At 36.3% G+C, this 21,766-nt stretch overlaps 1 long non-coding RNA gene across 1 annotated transcript; it reads left to right on the forward strand.

The window, feature by feature from the left end:
* The first annotated feature begins 16,887 nt into the window (after window positions 1-16,887).
* Window positions 16,888-20,257, forward strand: LOC148788383 (uncharacterized). Its single transcript, XR_016065198.1, has 2 exons — window positions 16,888-18,863; window positions 18,962-20,257. It is a non-coding gene; the product is annotated as an uncharacterized LOC148788383 (long non-coding RNA).
* The last annotated feature ends 1,509 nt before the right edge of the window (window positions 20,258-21,766 follow it).

The raw sequence follows: 21,766 nt of genomic DNA on the forward strand, positions 1-21,766 counted from the left end.
TTGTTGTGGATGGAAGGCTTGAATTTAATCAAACCATTTGAATTTTAATCCATTATGGGCCTAATATTTAACTCGGACCATCCAACTGAGAGTTAAGATTGTTGTAACTGAGACCTCATTATTATTAGATTTTGCATGTATCAGTTTTAATTATTGAGTATAAACAGATCCGTTGCAAACACATCATACTTCAAATATTAAAACATATACCACATACAAAAACAAGCCTAGCACGCTCCTGTTGGATGATCACAAGTCCAATCCTAAGTGACCCACTGAGCCCCCAGTGAGTCTATGGTCAATGTAGGGTGTAGCCTAACTATTACAAAATAGTAACCCATTATCATTCTAATGGGCATTCCTCTTTGTTCTTCTTTCATTGTGAGCTCCGTCTAATAGGCCTAGACCTTCATCTCCTTAGAAGCTTACATTTATTCAAAATAAATAAAATCTCTCATTCCTAACTACACTCATTAAAACTGAAATTGAAAAACCCCAATCAAAAGTTATGGGGAGCAAAAAAAGAGAGAAAAAGCAAGCCTTATTATTTCTATGCTAAAGACGACAGAAGGAATTAAAACAAAGAGGTGCACAGGCCTCACCCAACATAAAAGTAAACCATGCATTTGGCTAATGGGCTTTATGATCATACCTATTGTTTATCCAATAAACAATAATTAATATATTTATATCAATATAAACATGCTAAACAAATAAATACAATCCATGTATTTAATAATAGATATCCAATATCAAATATAAAAAATATAATTAAATGCAGAAAATAGCATACTATTAACGCAATTATAAAATGAATATCAACCATACAATCCAATGTACGACTTTTTGGTTTGTTTGAAAATCATTTCCAAATTAATTTACGGCACAATTTAACTCTAAAAAATTCAATTTAACTAAAATTAAAATTAGCCAAAATTAATAATTTCAAAAAAATTGCAGAAATCAGGAAAATCCAATTTTTTGGGAAAAACGACATAAAACGGCCTAGCCATTAAAACAACACACGATCATCTGCTATCGGCCGCACATGCGTGCTGCCTTACCGGCACGTAAGCTAGCGGGCCCGTGCACCAGGCAGTGCGCAGGCAGTAGCCGGCCCGCACGGCCTGCTGGCTAGTGACCTGCCAGTAGGGCAACAACGACCGTCTTTCACAAAATGCATAGATATCCATAATCTAAAAGCAAAGTTAATACATATTTTTCAGGCATATAACCATGCTTCAAAGCCATAAAACATGCTTTCCAAAAGTAAATTAAACTTGTCTTTCATGCTCAACACATAACAACACCGAACCGGGCTCTAATATCTCTGAAAGAGTCGGTACGGCCCGGGGAACGCGACGGAAGCGTGAAATAAAAAAAAATTAAAACGTTTAAAGGGGTGTTTCCTTTGAAATTTTTAGTAGTTCGATATTTGTAAAAAGCATAATAACAAATAAATAAACATGCTAAACATGTGGCTAGAGGATAAAACAAAAGCCACAGAAATATAACATGAAACTTTATCTTTTGTTTCTTTAGATGATCAACAACGTACATTGTTTTAATTTTCGTTCCTCTTTCATTCACTTTAGGATCCAAATTTGAATTCCTCTAATTTGTCCACACCACACTATGAAATAGATATAGTTCTTTTTCCATTGCTAGATAGAACAAAGAACAAGAAGAAAAACAACTCCAAACAAACACTATTGTTTAGTGCTTTTGAATTATTTTATGTTCTAAGTTGAATCAAATTCAACATAGAACAAAAAGGAGAATGTGATAGAGAAATGGGAGCAAAATTTTGTGGCTTCTATGTAAGGTTCTGTTAGATATATATGTAGTTTTGTATATTACAAACCATTGAATTCAAAATTCAATACCTACCAAGTTTGCCTCCAAGACAACCTATACTATACACACACATGAATATAACCTTCAATCAAGATGAAATAACCACTCCATCATGTTCATCATGGTGAGAAGTTTTAACTCCTTCTTAACTTACTCCAACCTCTCTCTAATGGGGTAGGACTTCAAGCATGTATCGGGCTTGATATAATAAAATTAAGTCAAGCCCAACCAAAGTATATTGAACAATAATTAATTAAATTAATTTTATCCCAATAAAATCCAAAGATTTATTTAATCTAATTAAATAAATCTAAGCCCAAACAATAATTAATTGATCCAATCAATTAATTAAGCCACGCCTAATAAATTAATCCAAATAATTTAAAGATGTTAAGCCCAAAAATTAATTAATCCAATTAATTTATTCTTGTGTCATCAATCAAATGAATTATTAAATAAATGATCCAATCATTTATGTATATTCTCCTTGAGTTAACTTAATCTAATTAAATTAATTCATTTCTTCTCGAATTCATTCCACCAATTCCATAGTAATTTGTGTGTGACTCTTTTGGTTCTCCCTCAGCTAGACTTGGGCATTGCGTCCAAAATAGATAAATAATTAAATCTAATTTAATTAATTATTTTTAATTAACAATTAATCAAAAACGCTCGTCTCTATGGTGGCAGTCTAGCAACGGTCTATGACACTGGAGACTAGGTGAATATTGGGGTGAACATTTAGGCTCTCGAGTTCCATACAGGTACGGTTCCTCCGTCAACCATCTCCGAGCTTTCGTCTGGGCCTTGGAGTTGGGTTTCGGTTGGCATCCTAAACTAGGCAATTATACTGAACACTTGAGATGCGTTTACTCTATTAATTGACAAAAAAAACTATTTTCTATTCGACCAATCGCTATGGCCATAGACTTAGAGAGTCTAAACCATCTCAGAGCGCATAGGAGATTTATCTATCATATACGAATTGGGGACGGATTCTATCTTGAAGTCCACCGTCCTTACTACATACTTTGACTACACTGGACAAGGCTTATAACGACCACATCAAAGACATAGTCATCTCTCGCCAGATCCAAGATATAGCCATCATATGTATGCTACCACCATGGTTCCTCAAGTCCAAGGACTAATTCTGTATTATCGGAGTTGGGAACTTAAGTCATAACGACCATGCCTCCAAGACTTCCATATGAAGATTCCAGCTAGTCAGTTCAATTAGTTAACATCCTTGTCAACTAATCCACTAAAATTGCATAGACATCTCATGTCTATCGCCGATGAAATACGACACTCATCCAATGAATGCAATACTTAGTGTAAGTCTCTATAGGACTATAGATGTTCAGTCTCGTGGTCCTCGACTTGGAACGTTTCAGACCAACCCTCAAAAGTTTGTTTCATAGCCGCCATCCAATGCGCAACCCGACTACTTGGGTTATTCAATTAGTGTGTGGGCATTTATTGTGATGTTAAAATACCGTTCAACGTAAATAGTAAGCACAACAAACATATGGTGCCACAGAAGAATGCTTACTATATTCATTAAGATAATATCACATTCAAACACATTGCTAAATGGTTCCCGATATCGCCAATCTAATTGGCTTTCTGGTCATCTATTCTAACAACAATACCCCAATTTGAGGGTATAGTTGCAATTTTGATTTTTCATAATATTTATGTAAATTATTCATAATTTTGGGGTTGGCATTTGTGGTCAAATCTACCTTCAATCTTACGATTAAACAAAATAATTTAAAACAAAGTAGTATATTTGGTCCAATTTCTATAAAAAAAATTTAATTTGTCCAAAAAAGTAGTTGTCACATGCCAAACATGCGAGCCTTTTCATAAAATATATTTTACGCGCATAATTTTGTATATATATATATTAAATACCACAAGGATTGTAATAAGAATACAATAAAGAAATCAATTCCAACTAACTTTTAATCATTCCATCAGTGCTTTGAAACCCAACTCCGCCCGGGCTACAAAAAGGGTCAGGTTAGAGGAGAAAATTGGAGGAAATGAAAATATTTTGTATTTTTCCAAAATCAAACGACCCAGCGATCGGACCATTCACCCGTGTGAACTGGTGTTAGGTCTCTAAAATTGGACAGTTTGTGCATTTGTATCAAAGAGCATAAAATCCCGAATTCTTTCTTAACCAAAGTCTATGTTCCAAACATATCTCATCCAAGTTATTTATTTTTTTATTAGTAAAAAAAATTATATTAATATAATTATTTTTAATAATATAATATTAATATATCGAGTCATGATTTTAAATCACGACTCGAGTAAAAAAAATGATTTTTTGTCAGCAAATTGGCTAAGTCGTGATTCTGTTTCACGACTTGGCCTTTCGTTTTTTTTACTTCGTTTATTTAAATTTTGTATAATTTAATTATATATAATTAATTTTTAACTACATATTAATGTCTAAAAAATTATAATATTAAAATTTCATTAATTTAAAAAATTACAATTAAGGGTACAAATGTAATAGTGTATTTATTTTGTACAATTGTAAAAAAATTACAATGAACTATACAATTACAAATATAAAAAATGTCCACCAGTTCCACAATTGCGTCTGTGGCGTTGACACCGAGGTCTTCTTATTTCCTCGCCCACATTTTGCATTGACTCATTTTGCGCCTCATTTTCATCACCACCGAACCGACTTGATATTGTTGCGGAACTATACTCCACATTGTCACGATATGCACCAAACGATGAAAATAGAATTGGTAAAATATTGTATCCTTGTGCATATGGTTGATTAATACGAAGACCAATGTCAAGATGTACTTGTGAAGATTAATCTTGTGTTTGGTTTGCATATATGAAGTCGATTGAAACCAATCATCTTGAGATGGTTGAGGCATGTAATAATCTTGAGGCGGTTGAGGCACGTAATAATCTTGAGGTGTATATACTATAGAAAGACCACTATATCCACCCCAATATCATGACGTTCAACTGAACCATTAGACATTTGGCTAGAACTTCTTCTTTGCCTGTCGGATGTTGTGGGAGCATCATCGGATGGAGAAGCAATTTGTTGTGGCTGTTGGGTTATAACTTTCTTGATAATATGTAACCCATTTTAAATCTATCCACCAATTGACTATATCCTTCAATATTTAGTGGTCTAGATCGACATAATGTTTCAAGGGCATTCACCTCATTGGCCTGAAAATTGTAGAAAAATAATGAGCCTTGTGTTGTTAAAAAGAAATCTAAAATAAAATATGTAATATTATATACCAACGTACCACAACTTGCAACTTAGGTGCTTCTCTAGGTTGGCACCCGCTTTCCACACGTCTATCAGTAGATGACGACACGAAATTTTTTGTTATGTTGTAGTACCATTTCGAATAACCTCGTTCTGTTTCTCTTCTATTGGAAATGGGTGGCCTCTGTACAACCGTGTCATATCGTCTTTGCCATCTAGTGATATATTGTATGTGTTGCAAGTACCAATCGCGCTCGTGTGATTTTCACGAAAAATCTGATGGAGGCTTATATCCTGGGTATCCGTCGCTTCTGGTACATTTTACCTCATCCAAAATTGGCGAGTAACCCGTTCGGTACGATGCTTTTGAACTATGGCGTAGAATATCAATGGACATGATGACCTCCACAACTGTGGGTTCAATTCATCGACGTAAGCCATAATGACATTCGAATCCATGTCATACGGCTGCCATATATTAATATGCATTTAATTCACGGTATAAATGTACGTATAATATTAAAAATATATTACCTGATCTGCCTGCATCTCATCCAGTATTTCTCTTATGACCCGAACAGTTCCCCGTACTTTTTGGGTGAACTTGTGCTGACAATTCCAAGTAGCACCATATGGTGTTGCTGGGAGCCAGCGATTGTTGTCCATTTGGACTTGGCCCATAAATAGTCGCTGGGCACCAAGTCAGGACAATGTGGAGTAATCTGTGACCATGCCCAAATCTGCACGAATAATATACATATGTGTTATTAATTAATATTAATTGCAAAAAAAATTGTATAAGAGTTATTAAGTAAATTTTACCTTCAGAAATTGCATTGCGCCACCAATTGCCGCTTTGCCTTTTGTACTGACATTGCATAATTTCCGATATAAAAATGCCAGCACAACACTCCCCCAACTACAGTTCCTTGCTGTTTCGTTGATAGCTCCCAGTTTTCGTTGAAAGTATCTGCAAACATTCGTACCAATACCTCGGTCGAATAAAGGAAACACTCAACAAATTAAAGATGACGATACGTTGTCATTTTTCATCGATCCTGCAGGTGGATTCCCAGTCATGGAAATTTACGTCGAAATTGTAAAAATCCACCATGATGATACTCCACAAAATTGGCCGAGGTTGGGGAGCTTTCGACCACCAAAATATGACTCAACAGTGGGTGATGACAACTCAGAGATGAGTCAACAGTGGGGGGAATACATGGCGTTGTTATCAAGCCAAGGATTCCCTTCATCTTCCAACTACGAAAATTTCCTAAGTACGTATAACACTAATTTCAGTGCAGGTACTTCTAACACCGATTTTGGGGCAGGCACATCGAATTATGATATAGAGTGTTATACTCCCAATGTGGTGTATGTTACGGAAGGACTCGATAATATTGAACTCAATTACACAGATCCCACCCACTCACATACTCCATCCACCTCCCATTTTATACTAAATGATGTTGAGGCTGAAAACCCTATCGAAAATTTTGCACAAGACGATGCAGAGCCAGAAGACCCTTTTGCGGACACTTTGGCTTATGATTTAGAGACTGCTTCTGAACTGGATGAAAGATTATCCAATTCCACCGGAGGATGGACTACAAGATGTTGACATAAATGTTGTGGCTGAAAATTTTGCAAGGTACGTCAACATCCTCTGAACTAGCTATGCCACATCGAACTACTCATCAAACATTTTACCGCTCTATACTATTTGTTGAACAAACATTCCCGGAGGTACCAGTGGATTCCATTGATGTACTGAACTTGAAATATGCAAAATTTTATGACAAAAACGAAGGAAGAATTGATGTGGGAATGCTTTTCAATAATAAAGAAGCTTTAATTGAGGCGGTGAAAGATCACTCGTACGATATGCACGACGCGAGTATTAGGTAGCTGAGAGTTTAAAGGCCAAGTGGAAAGTATTGTGTAAGCATAGCAACAAAGGTATATATATATATATATTTGTATATGTATAAGCATACAAAATTATTCGACTGATTCATGTTTATTCTTTTCAGATATGTGGTGTAGATGGGAGCTGCGAGGGATTTTAAAACAAAAAATTAGAAGGTGGACAATAACAAAATATGGAGGGGACCATACATGTATATTGAATCAAATGTCCCTCGAACATGGTAATTTAGATAGGGTTTATGTTGCTTCTTTACTTTTAGGGCAGGTAAAATGCAACTCGTTGTACGGAATAAAGCATGTCATCCAAGCTGTGAAAGACCATACAGGGTATGATATACCATACCAAAAGGCATGATACAGTTTGAAGATGGCACGTGATGGTTTACGGCACATGGAGAGAGCTCAGTTCAAAAGCTACCCAAACACTTGGGAGCTCTCCAAAAATATAATCAAGGAACGATTGTTGAATAGCAACACAAAGCCCGCGACACATCATTCGGCGCATATGTGATAGGATAAGTCTTCTGGGCGTTCAAGCCGTGTTTTGAAGGGTTCCAACACTGTCGCAAACTTATCAATGTAGATGGGACCCATCTATATACAAAATACAAGCACAAGATCTTAATTGTTATTGCTATGGATGGAAATCAACAGGTACTCCCTCTTGGTTTTGCAATTGTCGATGAAGAATCACATTTATCTTGGAAGTGGTTTCTTAGACAATTGAGCGGACACATTATACGGGGGCGAAGGGGTTTCTGCCTTATTTCTGACCGCCATGCTGGTATCACCAGAGCTGTACGTGAATGTCCGAATTTCGTGCCACCTAACAGTGTGCACCGATATTGCTTGAGGCATGTGTGTTCTAATTTCAACAGTAAATACAAAAATATTGTGTTGAAGAATCTTTGTTGGAAAGCTGGCTCTGAATATCATATCAGTAAATTCAATCGCATTATGGAGGAGATAAAGAGCCAAAAACTAGAGGCGTTTGAGTGGTTAGATAGGATCGATAAGAAAAATGGACAGCATCTCATGACGGTGGATGGCGATGTGGAATTCTGACAACAAATATGTCGGAATGTATAAATGGAGTATTGAAAGGCGCTCGCCGCCTACCGTTGACAGCAATTGCTGAGATGACGTTTCAGCAAAGTGTCCATTATTTTCGTGAGAGGTTAGCAAGAAGTTCTGTAGTGTTGGCCAACAACCAACTGTGGATGGATTTTGCACATAAAATGTTTATACATTGGCATCAAAATTCTGTTGATCATACCGTCACCAAATACCATCAGTTCTAGTAGTCCGCCTCGATTGTTACAAGACGTTACAGTGGACATGGAGTCAACACCCATGTTGTCAAAATTGCGAACCGAGAATGTTCTTGCGACAAGTGGACTTAATTTAGTATTCCTTACAGTCACGCTCAAAAGATTTGCGCTGCATGCATGATTAATGCTGCATCAATGGTGAATGATTATTACGATATAATGGCTTATAAGAATACATATTTTAAGTCATTTGAATCTGTGCATTCCGAAGATTATTGGGATGTACCGGGATTTGAGTTGGTCCACGATCCTACTATTCGCATCTCTTCACGCCCTGGTCGAAATCAAACAACACGTATTCACAACGAGATGGATTGGTCGCAAACGCATGCACGACAACAAGCCCAACAAAGAAATTTTTCAACAATCAGATGTGCCGGTACCAGGTTGCCAGGAATAATTGTATACTTCATTTATTTTTTTCAATTGTACAAAAAAAATACACTATTACATTTGTACCCTTAATTGTAAATTTTTAAATTAATACAATGTTAATTTTATAATCTTTTAGATTTTAATATATTGTTAAAAATTAATTATAAGATAATTAAATTATACAAAATTATTTAAATAAAAAAAATAAAAAATACCAAGTCGGGATTCTAAATCACGACTTGGGCTTTTTTGCCTTAAAAAAATAGTTTATAATGACGAGTCGTCATATTATTAATAACATATTTAAAATAATTATATTAATATATTTTTTTATTAATAAATAATTAAATAACTCTATCTCATCCTCCATTTTTCCTAAAACCGTTAGTAATAAATGAGAACACAATTAGGGATTGATGAACTGATTTCTGCTGAGTTTCGCGAAAATTATCGAGATTTAGAGTAATAATCAATCCATTTTTGCCACCCCAATTGTTATTAAAAGTTTATGTGAATTGTGCAAGAAAAAAATGGGATTGTTATGCTTTCTTGGTTATGCAGAGAAAGGGAGTTGAGTTTGAGGGCGTGTAATATGAGGAATGGGAAGGAGATTTCTAAGAATGTAGGATGAGGTTTTGAAGAAAGAGAAAAAGAGGGGAAGAGAGGAAGAGGAGAAGTTTAAAAAACGATGCATTAAAGGGTACTTTTTCTTTTCTTGTAGAAAAAATTAAAAACAACATTTTGAATAGTTTAAAAATTGGTAAGTCAAGATATAGATGTAACATATGTTGAAATTATGCATGGTATTGTGAAAAGTTTGAAAATATTTTATTAAAGACATATATTATTGAAAATATTAATTTGCAAAGAGGGGCATGTTTAAAAGAATATTTTTTTAAGTATATTTATATTATTTAAAATTTAAAGCGACTCTTTATATATTATATAATTATTTATGACGTATATATGACATTACCGGTTTGGTCACGATTGGACCAATGGTTGAACCAGTGACTCGTAACTCACTGAATTTTCCAATTCGACAAACAGTCCAAGTTTTAAAACATTGCTTTCTATCTATCTATTTTTTTTTTTTTTTTTTGTAGAGTTAACTTGAGTTAGATTAACTGAAAAATTCACCAAGCAACAAATCATTCAACCCAAAGGGTACATTAGAAGAGTCTCCTTCAAAGTTAAGAGCAAGTTGAGCCAAAAGATGTGCAACAGAGTTGCCTGACCTGAAACAAAAGAGAAAGAGGCGAACTCCAATTGAGCTGCAGGCACAACAATGTCAAGAACTAAAGAACCAATAGTAGAGTGGTCCAGAAAATGAGGGAGAGTTTGCAGAGAAGTGTAGGGCAATCCCCTTCGATTGTCAAATTTTGCCAAGATCTTCGATAAGCTAAAACTATTGCTTCTCGTATTGCAAAAGTCTCTGTAAAAAGTGTTGGCCCTCTTCTTTCGATGCGAAGTGAAAGCCATGCCAATTCCGCGCCACCACCCCGAGTCCAAACGAGTTCCCCCCTTCCAGAAGTGCACCATAAAAATTGATTTTGATACAATCTTCCTGTGGGGCCTACCACAAGTGATGCTGAATTCGACGTGGAGGTAAGTAAGTAGAGTTATGCACGATAAAGGCAAACAAATAGCTCCTAGCAAAATCTATAATTTTTATTGGGGGAAAGGAAACTCTTATTCAACAATTTCAAATTTAACGACCACCAAACCGTCCAACATATCGTAAGAGCACAATCAAAGTCTCTCGATGACAATTTATCCTCGATGTTGAGGAACCATTCCTTAATGAAAAAGACAGGATCACACAAATTACACTAACAAATATTTGACAAAGCCCAAACCTGTCTCGCGAAAGAGTACCTCAAAAGTGTATGAATGATAGTTTCATCCATGGCTGTACAAGAAGGACAAACAATCTCTTCATGTGGCAGTTTCTTTTTAGATTGAGCATGATGGCAAGGTCATTCTGAATTGCTCTTCACGTGAACACCTTCACTTTGTTCGGCACTTCTGCTTGCTAGATTATTCTCCAAAGCTTTCTAGAGAGAAGGTGCCCATCACTTGTACCTGGAGGTGAAGAAAAAGAAAGTGCGAGATGATACGCACTACGTACCATCTAGAGACTGTTGTTTGAATAATGCCAAATAACAAAGTCGGGTTCTCTTGAGAAACTAAGAGGAATTTGCAAAATAGCGTCTTTGTCCACGGGCCACAAAAGAGCATCAATTGTTTCAATATCCCACTCCTTGGAGTTGGTCAAAATAAGATCACTGACGCACAAGTTTTGTAAACTATGTACATTAAGTGTAATAGCTCTAAAGGAGGGCATACGAGGGATCCATGTATTTAAAAATAGATATCCAATATCAAAGAAAAAAAATTAAATTCAGAAAATAACATACTAATAATACAATTAAAAAGTGAATATCATTCATAAATCCAATGTACAATTTTTTTTTTGTTTGGAAACTATTTTCAAATTAATTTAAGGCACAATTTTAATTTTACAAAAATCCAATTAAAACAAAATTAAAATTTGTCACAATTGATAATTTCATAAAATTAGCATAAATCGTAAAAATCAAATTTTTTAAGAAAAACGGAACAAAACTGTCTAGTCGTTATAACAACAGACGGTCGTCTGCTGCAATCCGCGCGCGCGAGCTTAGGCGCCCTTACCTGCTTGCATGTTGTGTGTGGGCCTACGCGTTACCCTGCCGGCACGCGCCCGCCTGCGTGCGCTGGGGCACTACCTGCACGCGCCTGGCCAGCAGGGCAACAACGGTTGTACTGCTTCATTTTTTAAATTTTTTTTTAATTTCTACAATTAAAAATTGAAATAAGATCATGCATGTACAGAAAATCCAATTTTAAAAAATGCATATATATCAATAATTTAAAAGCAAAACTAATACATATTTTCTGAACACATAACCATGCTTCAAATCCATAACACATGCTTTTCAAAAGCAAATTAAAATATTGTTCATGCTCAATACATAATAACATGTTAATCCTAAAGCCATAACACAAAATCGGACTCTGATACCACTGAAAAAATCAGTATGGCCCGGTAACATGATGGAAGCATAAAATAAAAAAATTAAAACCAGTTCGAAGATGTGTTTCCTTTGCAATTTCCAGGCGTTCGATGTTTGTCAAAAGCATATAACTAACATATAAAAATGTTAGACATGTGGCTAGAGGATGAGATAAAAAGCATACAAATATAACATGAAACTTTACCTTTTTGTTTTTATAGATGAGCAGCAACGTCGTTGTTCCCTTTACGTTCTCCCATCTAGTTCAAACTAGAATTCGTCTAAGTTGTCCACACAAAATGGAATAGATATAGTTATCTTTCTATTGCTAGATAGAACAAAGAACAAAAACAAGAAAATTCCGAACAAACACTATTGTTTAGTGCTTTTAGATTGTTTTATGTTCTAACATGAATCCAATTCACTATGAGAGAAAAAAAAAAGAGAGCAAAATTCGTGGTTAATGTATTTAGTTATGTTGGATATCTGTGTAGTTTTGTATATCCAATGCAATTGAATTCAAAATTCAATAACTACCAAGTTTGCCTCCAAGACTACCTATACACCCACATGCATATAACCTTCAACTATGATGAAATAATCACTCCATCATGTTCATCATGGTGAGGAGTTTTAACTCCTTCTTAACATGCTCCAACCTCCCTAAAATGGGCTTGGACTTCAAGTATGCACCGAACTTGGTTTACTCTAATTAATTCAAATCCAACCAAAGTCCATAAGACAATAATTAATTAAATTAATTTTAACACAACTAAGTCCAAACATTCATTTAATCCAATTAAATAAATTTAAGCCCAAATACTAATTAATTGATCCAATCAATTAATTAAGCCAAATCTAATAAATTAATCCAATTAATTTAAAGGTGTTAAGTCCAAAAAATTAATTAATCCAATTAACTGATTCTTGAGTCATCGATCAAATGAATTATAAAATAAATAATTCAATCATTTATATATTCTCCTTGAATCACCTCAACTAGACTATAGCTTGTGTCTAACACAATAATAAATTAAATCTAATTTAATTAATTTATTTCTAATTAACCATTAATCAAAAATTTTTGTCACCATGGGTGGCGGTCTGGCAACGGTCCGTGGCACTAAAGACTAGGTGAATGTTGGCATGAACATTTAAACTCCCGAGTACCATACAAGTATGATCCTTCCATCATCCATGTTCCGATCTAAGCCTAGGGTATGAAATTGGATATTGATTCCCATCCTGGACAAGACACTATGCTCGATAACTCATGATGTGTTTGCTCTATTGGTTGACATAGAAAATCATTCCCTTCTCAACCAATTGTTGTGCCATAGACTTTAAGACTCGACTGTCATATACTGATAGGTGACAGATTCTATCTTAGAACCCACCATCCTCAATACATATTCTGATTGCATTAAACAAGACTTGTAATGACCACATCCAAGATACAGTCGTCTTTCGCCACATCCAAAATACAACCATTATATGCATGCAACTGTCATGGTACTTCAAGTTCAAGGACTAATCTCTTACTATCAGAGCCAGGAAGATCTAGTCATACCAACCAAGCCTCCAAGGCTTTCATATGACAACTTACCGCGAGTCAATTCAATAGGCTTAACAACCTTGTCAACCACCCTCTAAAATAACATAGACATCCAGCATCTGTTGCCGATGAAACACTCATCCAATGAATGCAATTTTAATGTAAGTCTCAGTAGGACTCTCAATGCCCAGTCTCAAGGTCCTCGACTTGGAAAGTTTCAAACCTAACCATTAGAAGTTGGTTTCATGCCACCAACTAATCTGCAGCCCAACTAAATAGATTGTACAATTTGGTTTGTGGCTTTGTTGTGATGTTAAGCATATAAACATAATTAGTGAATACAACAACTACAATTGCTAAACAATGAATACTCATTTTATTGATAAACAATATTACAATCACACCGAAATTGTCAGAACAGATTATATAAAGATCAATCCAATTAGTTTTTTTATCACCTATTCTAACAAATACTCCTCCACGTGTAAGAGGGTTGAATCCTCACCTAAAAGATGATTGTGGCGGAACTATTTTACCTTCAAGACCTTACTAACCAAACATTCCGGACGAATCAAGATATGCCACAGTTGTTTTGAAAGTAACGCCAGATTGAACGCCTCCAGATTACAAAAACCAAAACCCCCATAGAGATTGCTAAAACACAACTTATCCCATGCAATCTAATGAATGCATCTACGGTCCCCATCATGCCCAAAGAAATCCTCCGCAAGTGACTGGAACTCTTTAAGAAGTGTTTTCGCAAGGGCGAAAGCACAACATTACATAAGATGGGATTGCATGCACGACCGAATGAATAAGAATAACTTTACCAGCTTGAGACAGTGTTTTTTCATGCCACCCCTGGATCTTCCTCCAAATCTGATCCTTAAGCAACGCACACAAACAATGATTTTTTTTAGCGAAATGCCATCGCTGGTAGTCCAAGGTATTTCTCATGCATGTTCTCAAGTCGGATACCTAGTAGATAAGCCAGGTGCATCTGGACATCTCGCGACGTGTTTCAGCTTAATGCAATAGAAAACATTAGGAAATTAATCTCCTATGCAGAAACCTGTTTGTAAGCTGCAAGAATCCCCTGCACATACTGCACCGAGTTCTTATTAGTTGGACAAAAAATCATTGTATCATCTGCGAACAAAAAATGAGAGATCATCGGGGCCCCTCTATAGACAGAAACTCCCAGAACAACCCCACTTACCTCAGCTTGTTGAAAAAGCAAGTTAAAAGATTCTGTACACAAAATGAAAAGATAAGGGGAGAGGGGATCCCCCTGTAGGAGGCAACTCTAAGGGATAATAGAGCTGAACTGTGTGCAACTCTAGATGAACGAGTAATAAACATAAAAAATACAAATCATAATAAGATCAATAAATGATGTAGAAAAATCAAGTTTGCCCAACACCCTCTTCAGAAACAACCATTAGACTCGATCATAGGCTTTGTTGATGTCTAGTTTAAGATTCATAAAATGCTAGTCACCTTTCAACTGAGTATTCAAAAAGTGATTAAGTTCAAAAGCAAGAAAGACATTATCGATAATAAGAGGCCCGAGGACAAAAGCCAACTGAGACGGGAAATAATTCTATCAAGGCAAGGTTTCAGTCAGTTAGCAATTGATTTAGAGGCAATCTCATACACGACATTGGGAAGAGTAATTGGACAAAATTGTGCAAGTATTTCAGGATGTTTAATCTTTGAGATCAACACAATATTTGTTTCATTTCATTCCATTAGGAAGGATATGGTCATTAAGTAGCTTGAGAACATAATCAACAACATCAATTTTCACGAGATGCCAAAATTTTTGAAAGAACAACAGTGGCAAACCATCGGGGCCTGGGGATTTCAAGGGGGACATACAAAAAAGAACTTGCGATACCTCTTCCTCTGTGAAGGGTCGTTGGAGGTCAGCTGCCATATCCTCGTCCACCACGACTGAGGGATGCTCAATTCCTCGCTAGATATCAATTGGATGTGGTCTATTGGATGCAAACAAGTTCTGAGAATACTTGATGATACACTGTTGCATCTCCTACTTTGTTTCAGCCCAAGACCCATCAGATCTTCGCAGCCGGCGAATCGAATTAATATGATGTCTATGACGGGAGTGGATCAACCGGGAAGCGCAGTGGAAGCGCAAAAAATTGAATAATTACAATTAAAGCAAATAATTAAGTCCTGATCAAGGGGTGTACCCTTGATCTTTTTTCTGGCGTTCGGTGTACAATAAAAATAAAGGACAAGAATCACACACAAAAAAAAAAAAGAAAAAAACACAAGAAGCACAAATGTAAAACGATTTACCCTTGTCGTTTTTCTCTTGCGGCTACAAGCGTTGGCTCCTCTCCTTTTCGAATCCATTCACTTAGATGGTTCAAGTGTAGAACTTCTCTAAAGCTAGTTCATACCACACCGTTGGAAGATGGATCTAGCCCTCTTGTTAGAAAGGATTAGATCCGATAAAAGAAAATAAGCTTTGGATCACACTATTAATTAGTGTATCTGGATTTCCCTCATTCTCAACTTGAATCCAATTCAAAGAGAGCACAAAATTAAATGGAGAAGATGAGTTTTCATATTTTTCTTGTGAAAACACAGGGGGGAGAGATTTTGTAAGATGCACGCACTATCCAACACATTCAACCGTGTGTCATTCTATTTGATTAGAGAAGAATAGTTGTAATATTTGTGTAGAATCCAATTCCACATATATTCAGCAACTAATTTCCCTTATCCTCAAATCGCAAGCCTCTTTCCCAAGAACTAAGGCATGTGGTAGAGTGGTCTCTCTAAGAGACGATTTGGCCACTAATTTTTTTATTGTGGCTAGGGGGCTCTAGTATATTTGGATTGAGTTAGTTTGTCCAGCAAATTAGTTAAGCCAAAAACTATTGAGTCTATTATTTAATCCAATTAAACAAATACCCAGTAGAAAATCCATATGAATATTTAATCTAATTGAATATACACAAGCCCAAATATACTCAATTAATAAATCTAATTTATTAATCAAGCCCAAACAATTAGGTAGTCCAACTAATTAATTTAAACCCACGTCCATTAATTAATGAATCCAATCCATAAATTAATTAGCTCAAGTATTTTTAAATTAATCTAATTAATTTAAAATGATATGCCCAAAATTTAATTAATCCAGACAATTAAATTCTTGGGCTATCCATCCCAATAGATTATCCCAAATAAATGATCCCATCATTTATTTTTTTTTTCTCCATGAATTAATTTAATGTAATTTAAGAATTAATTTAATTTAATTTAATTAATTTGTTTCTTCCAGAATTAATTCTAAATTAATTCCATCACTTCCACAATTATTTGTGTGTGACCCTTTAGGTTTACCCTCAATTAGACTCGGGCGCGTGTGACTAACACAGTTAATTTAATTTAATTTAATTAATTATTTTCAATTATCCCACCGTCTAGCAACTGTGCATGGCACTAGAGACTAGGTGAATGTTGGTGTGAACATTTAGGCTCCGAATCCATACGAGTACGGTCATACTATCAATCGTTTCCCAGCCTTAGTCTAGAGCATGGAATTGGACGTCGGTTCCATCCTTAACTAGGCAACTATGCTTAATACTCCTCTACTGCTTCAGTCTAGGAAACCTATCCTCGATCGACCAATTGCTTTGGCCAAAGGCTTATAGAGTTTAAACCATCTCAAAGCGCATAGGAGAACTCTCTATCGTATACTAACAAGGGACATATCCTCTCTTGGAAGTGTTGCTTACTCCGACTGAACTGGATAAGGCTTATGATGACCATGCCTCACGACACAGCCACCGCTCGTCATATCCAAGATACAGTCTTCATATGCACGTTACTATCATGATTTCTCAAGTCCGAGGACTAATCTCGTACTATCGAGAATTCGAGTCATACCGACCAAGTCTTAGAAGTCTTCCATATAATGATTCCCACGAGTCAGTTCAATCAGCTGACTACCTTACCAACTAACTCACTGAAACTATACTGACAACCTATGTATCCTGCCGTCGAAACATGGCTGCAATAATTAGTGCAAGTCCCTATAAGATCCTCGATACCCTGTCTCGAGTTCCTCAACTTGGAATGTTTCAGACCGTTCCTCAAAAGTTAGATTCATGGCTGCCAAACTTAAGCATAGCCTAACTCCACGGGTTTAACTTTCGGTCTTTGGGCATTTCATTGTGACACTAAAATCCCATTCAGTATTAGTGGTAACCACAACGACACTACTGCCGACTTGATGTATTCTTACCGTATTCATCAATTTAATATTATTTGATAAAGTTGGCGACTGGAAAACAACCAATCCAATTAGCTTTTGATTATCCATTCCAACAGTCTATGAATCGCTTTTCATGAAAGAAACTAGAGTTGCGACCCCCAGACTTGAGTCACAAATCCTTACTGCGTTGTTTCCAAAAGACCTCCTCCTGGGTGATAAGTTTGGTTAGCTTCTCCTTCAATTTCAGCTCTCTTTCCTTCATCTCTCCTTTTTTGATAAATAAGATGGAGCGTTCTAACGTTTGAATCCTCTCTTAGCTTCCCTACCAAACAACCACCCTTACCTCGAATGTGTAGATCTGACCTCTGAGATTTTGTTCCTTAAGGTAGAAGATGAGTGTGATTAACCAGAGATATCTAAGCCTCTGTGACAATAGCTTCACATTCATTTTCTTGGAGCCACGCGGCTTCAAAATGAAAGTATTTTTTGCGAATTGTTCGAGAAGAATTAGAATCGAAGAATGATCTGAGTAGGGGTCGATAAATGATGTGTTCTTGCCTTGGGGAACAACTGGGACTAAGTTAAGCGTCGCATGCTCGATCTAACCTTTCTCGGACTGCATGTGGGGCCTGCTATTGATTGCACCAAGTGAAGAATTGCCCATGGAAACCCAAGTCATGAAGTTCACATTCTGTCAGACAACTTCTGAAATTTCAGATTAGCCACTCTACTCTTGAAGGGCCACCATCTTTTTTAGAATGTTCAAGTATTTCATTATGGTCTTCAGCATACAACCAAGGACGTATTGATTGCCGATGAAGTTGATGAAGGAGTTGCTAAGTATTTTCCCTTCTTTCCCGTATTTTATTCCCGATAGATACCTGAAAATCTCCACCACTCCTCTAATTCATTGAGTCGAACAGATAAGTCAATGTGATACTTGGAAAATGACTGCAGTTGAACCTCAATAGATTTTTGCCAAAATAATGCTAACCCACCACTTCTACCCTTAGGATCCACATTACGACTTAATAAATCAAACTTTCTTTTCAATGCCTCAATTTGGCTTGAAACACTTGATCTCCACCTGAAAAATCAAGGTGGGTTTTTTGTCTATGAGGAAATCTCCAAGACCTTTAACTGTCAAGGGGTTTCCCAACCTTTGATAGTTCCAAATGAGAAGATTCATTGCGGTCGGCAAGGTTGCGAGGCAGCCTCCACCATTTGATTGGTAATGTCTCTGAAAACTCTGTTGATTCTGCTAACTTTGTTCTGATGAGAGGAATCAGTAGTAGACTCAATTTCCCTAGCCATTTTCTGCTTTGACAGGGGATATGGGTTGGTGTTGAGACAGGAATCAGGTGGGGCGGATTTTTATGGTGTACTTTTGTTTCTGTTTAGTAATTGAGCCTGGATATTGCAGTAAGTTTTCAGCAAAGATAGGGTTTTGGTGAGTTAAGGGGTCTTTGTGGACGTATGCCTAATGACGTTAGAGGTTAGGGGCGAGGATATGAAGCTGGTAGGGGGCTGGTTTATTGTCTGAAGTTGGGGAGCTTTAATTGAGGGTGTCGGAATACCATGTAGGCTTTGGTCAATGGAGAGCTTAAGTTCAAGTTGGGCTTGGTGAGTGTCGTGGGTGGGGGGAAATTATCTTGTTAAGGTTCAGTGTTGATGTGGTGGGTTGAGTTTCTGTGAAATTAGGGGGAGCTTGGATGGCTTCTGTGGAATCATTATGAGCAAGGGATGAAAATTGAGGGGAGATTGGATGAGTAGCTATAGATTGAGAAATGTTACGAAAGTCTCAAAAAAATGGTTGTACCTCTAGTACCTTGTGCGAGCGAGGGTGATTCGAAGGGGGATCAAGCTTTGCGACGAGGTCTACAATCCTGTATCTGGGGATAACCATTCCTGCACTGATGAACTCGGTTTCTTGAAGTAGGGCCAATAACCAGCCTCAGCCATGGTCCTAAGGAAAATTCCTCACCGGGGTCAACAAAGCCATCATGAGAACAAGTCTCACACCACTTAGAGATGTGGCCAAGTCTCCCACACAAATAACAGAAATTTGGAAGTCTAACATAAGCGAACGTCACAAGATGCTCGTCCCCAAGAATTGTTCTTGTTTCAAGAGCGTGAGATAGAGGTTCCGAAAAATCAAGTGCCACTCATAATCGCATAAAAGAACCTCATGATTCCGGCCCATTATGTTGATCAAATTCCTTTAGCTTGCCGTTTTTACACCCAATAAAATTTGCCACTTCCTTAGTCATCTTTCCAATGGGGAGCCCATGTATCCGAACATGGAAATTACACCAGCTGAGGTCCACATCAGCTGGGTTCTCGTCCTCAGCAACTTCTGAGAGCACAATCAAGTTAGTTTCAAAAGCCCAGGGGCCATTTTCAAACACCCGCTCTCTGTCAATGGTATGGAAGTATTTTATGAGAAATAAAAAAAAATAAAAAGATTTGAAGGGGTGTTCCCTTTGAAATTTTATGACGTTCGTGATTTGTCAAAAGCGTAATAATAAATGTATAAGCATGCTAGACATGTGGCTAGAGGATGAAACAAAAAGCACAGAAATGTAAAATGAAACTTTACCTTTTATTTTTTTAGATGAGAAGCAACATGCATTGTTTCCCTTTCCGTTCCTCTTTCGTTTAGTTTAGGATCCAAATTAGAACCCCTCTAATTTGTCCACACCACACTATGAAATAGATATAGTTTTTTTTATATTGCTAGATAAAACAAAGAACAAAAAAAAAAAAAAAAACTCCAAACAAACACTATTGATTAGTGCTTTTGGATTATTTTATATTCTAAGTTAAATCAAATTCAATATAAAACAAAAGAAAAATATTTTGAGTGAGAAAAGGAGCACAAAATTCATGGGTCATGTCATAGGTTATGTTGGATATGTGTATGATTTTGTCATACAATTGAATTCAAAATTCAATAATTACCAAATTTGCCTTAGGACAATCTTTACATACACATGCATATAACCTTCAACCATGATGAGATAACCACCTCATCATGTTCATCATGGTGAGGAGTTTCAACTCTTTAACTTGCTCCAACGTTGGGATTGCACTTCAAGTATGCACCGGTTTGATTTAATCAAATTATATCAAGCCCAACCAAAGTCCATTGGGTAATAATTAATTAAATTAATTTTAGCCCTACGAAATTCAAAGATTCATTTAATCCAATTAAATAAATCTAAGTCCAGACACTAATTAATTGAGCCAATCAATTAATTAGTCCAAACCTAATAAATCAATCCAATTAATTTAAAGATATTAATCCCAAAAATTAATCAATCCAATTAGTTAATTCATGAGCCATCCATCAAATGGATTATTAAATAAATGATTCAATTATCTATATATTTTTCTTGAATTAATTTAATCTAATTAAATTAATTCGTTTTTTCTTGAATTAATTCTAAATTAATTCCAACAATTTCATAGTGATTTGTGTGTGACTCTTTAGGTTCACCCTCAACTAGACTTGGGCATTGTCTCCAACATTAATAATTAATTAAATCTAATTTAATTAATTATTTTTAATTAACCATTAATAAAAAATGCTAGTCACCATGGGTGGTCGTCTAGCAACAGTCCATGATACTAGTGACTAGGTGAATGTTGGAGTGAGCATTTAGGCGCTTGAGTTCCATATAGGTCTCGTCTTTCCATCGACCATCTCCTCGCATTAGTTTAGGGCATGGAATTAGGCGTCAGTTCCCATCCTGGACCAGGCAACTATGTTGAATACTTGAGATACGTTTACTCTATTGATCGACAAAAGAAATCATGTTCTATTTGATCAATCGCTATGCCATAGACTTAGAGAGTCTAAACCATCTCAGAGCACATACGAGATATATACATCATATACTAATAGGGGACGGATTCTTCTTGAAATCCACCGTCCTCACTACATACTCCGATTACACTGGACAAAGCTTATAACAACCACATCGAAGATAGAGTCATCTCTCATCAGATCCAAAATATAGCCATTATATGCACGCGACTGCCATGATTCCTCAAATCCAAGGACTATTCCTATATTATCGGAGCCGAGAATTCAATTCATACCGATCAAGCCTTTAATGCTTCCATATGACG

This window comes from Sesamum indicum, linkage group LG4 (assembly GCF_026168435.1).
Source record: "Sesamum indicum cultivar Baizhima isolate 11 linkage group LG4, ASM2616843v1, whole genome shotgun sequence".
NCBI classification, from domain to species: domain Eukaryota; kingdom Viridiplantae; phylum Streptophyta; class Magnoliopsida; order Lamiales; family Pedaliaceae; genus Sesamum; species Sesamum indicum.